Here is a 2,444-nt window from a genome sequence, read left to right as displayed (position 1 = left end):
TATTTTAGTCTATTTTGGTCGAGATTGATGTCATTTTGAAAGTTTAGGGATGAAACTGATTAAAAAAAAAAATGAGATATCGGACTGATTTTAGACCTAAAGTTCAAGGGAGTAAACTGAAATTTACTCTAAATATTATACCGGTTAATCTCATAAGTGAGAGAAGCATGTAGTAATTATTAACTCATTAGGCGCTCACACAACCGGTGTGCTAGCTTCTTGAGTTTGCTCTAGCTTCTCCAAACTGAAAATCCCACCGTGTATATATTATGACTATCTTCCAACCACTACTACCTAAATTTTTGGATTGTTAGCAAAATTAGCAAAAACAAAGGGGAAATGTGAGAGGATAAAAACCAACAACTTTTGTAATGTATCCAAGCATTTGAGATGTGATACTCAATGTCCCCCGCCCCTGCCTCCGCGCGCGCGCACATATTTTTATGATGTTCATATACAAGTTCTTTGCATCTGATTTATGCTTGCCTAGCCTTCTCTTTCGTGGATTATCGCAAATTAGAAAAGTGCGGTTAATATCGTTCAGTAATATTTAGAGCCGTTTTCAGTCAATTTACGGTTTACAGTGATTGGAATTAGTTTTAGGTTACATTCAGGGATACACAGTCGAATAACCTAAGGTCCTATATGATGTGGATGAAGGCGCATAAGGCATGATCAGGTTTGGTTGCGTGAAGCTAATTAATTAGTCATATTGTTAGCTAGTCGATCACCAATACTCCAATAGAGTCCATACTTTAGTTATGATTTCCCTAAAATATGCAAGATTCATTAGTACGTAAATAGGTTGCTTAATTATTATTCTTATTTTTGAACAATTAGAATAAGCAAGCTGGCTTAATATAAGTGGCCGGCCTATGAAACTCTCTTTGATAGCCTTGGCTCGATAGTCCTAGATCCAGGCCAGCATGAATATTCTGAAGCTCATTTTCAGACTAGTCTTTGGTAGGTTTTAATATTCTTAATTACCCTCACTCTTTCCTTAATTTCTGTTCATTTCAATTGGCTTTCTGATCTTAGTGTTCCTGCGCTTCGATCTTTAAATTTTGGGTTCTTTTTATACAGGAAATGTCATCGCTACGTTCTTCTTCTGGTCGCCAATGTAAGCATCAGAGTTAGATTTATGAAACTGAAACATACCAATTTAGATACTTTTTAATAGATTTTGGTGGTATTATTAGGAGTAAATTCAAGCAGATCATAACGAACAACTTTGCAGATCAGCTCTCAAGCATTTCATACCAGATCCATTTCTTCAAGTGCCTCTTTTCAGCTTGGTAAATATATATTAGCTTCACTCCTTTTACCTCTGTAGTGATTGAATGCATGCTGCTAATCTTCTGCAATTTTCTTATTTATTTATTTATTATTATTATTATTATTTTTGCAAATACTAACTTGTGAATTTGATCGTACGCAGCAAAAAGAAAAACAGGTATTGGTTGCCGTTTGTGTCACCAAACAGCAATTTGATATCAACCATGAATGGCATTGGTGCAGCTATTGAAGCCATCAACCTGTTCATCCCCATGATGTTCTCCCCGAAGAGTGAGAAGGACAAACTTCTTGAAGTGCTTGAGTTTGTATTCTTCTTTAAGCACGATGAGAAATGCAAAGAATTATCTCAACATTACACTAGATGATTTATGAAACGTTTCGGTGTAAATTAAAGTGATGGAAGAATAAGAAATCAAAACTATCTAGGATAATATAATTCGTCGATCACCATACATAGTTTGATATGAATATACGTCATGAGTGAAGTAATGGTTTCCAATGAGGATCAGACCAGAAGACTGGTTGATCATCTGTACGTACTTGTTTCAGAGTGATTCTCGTTTACAAACCAAGTGATATATATTGGAGGTAGTGAAGTAACAATTTTGGCGAACAAAATAAAAGGCAAGACTGTACAACCTAATCTGCTTAGTCTCTTGGAGAAAATATATCTAAAGATCGATCATTTTCATATGAGTGGATTTTTGTGCTTGGCATGTTTTTTGTTTTCAATTAAAAAGAAATTTAAACCATTTCTTGATTAATGCGTGTCATCCTAGCGCATGGGTCATGTTAATTCTCTCTATATATATGGTTCCAATTTTATCGGATATATATTACCGAAGGGACTTGTGCTTGCTTGATGCATATATTGTTGGAAAGCACACAATATATGCTTGTGGCCACAAGAAAATTAAAAGATTATATATGCTGTTTATTTCAAAAGAAACTTGGAGGTGCTAGCATGTATTGATATTAGTATTATGATTCTAGTTGTATTAGTACTAGTATACTAATGCTAGCTGGTATTATGATTCTAATGTTCATTATACAATATTCGTAGCTCGATTATCTTGTTTGGATTATATGCTAGTTACGTACGTTGTTGTTCCTCCACTTCGTACTTGATCGAATTTACGTGCATGCAA

Source organism: Fragaria vesca, linkage group LG2 (assembly GCF_000184155.1).
Source record: "Fragaria vesca subsp. vesca linkage group LG2, FraVesHawaii_1.0, whole genome shotgun sequence".
NCBI classification, from domain to species: domain Eukaryota; kingdom Viridiplantae; phylum Streptophyta; class Magnoliopsida; order Rosales; family Rosaceae; genus Fragaria; species Fragaria vesca.
The sequence above is the reverse complement of the archived record's forward strand: the minus strand, read 5'-3'. Positions refer to the sequence as shown.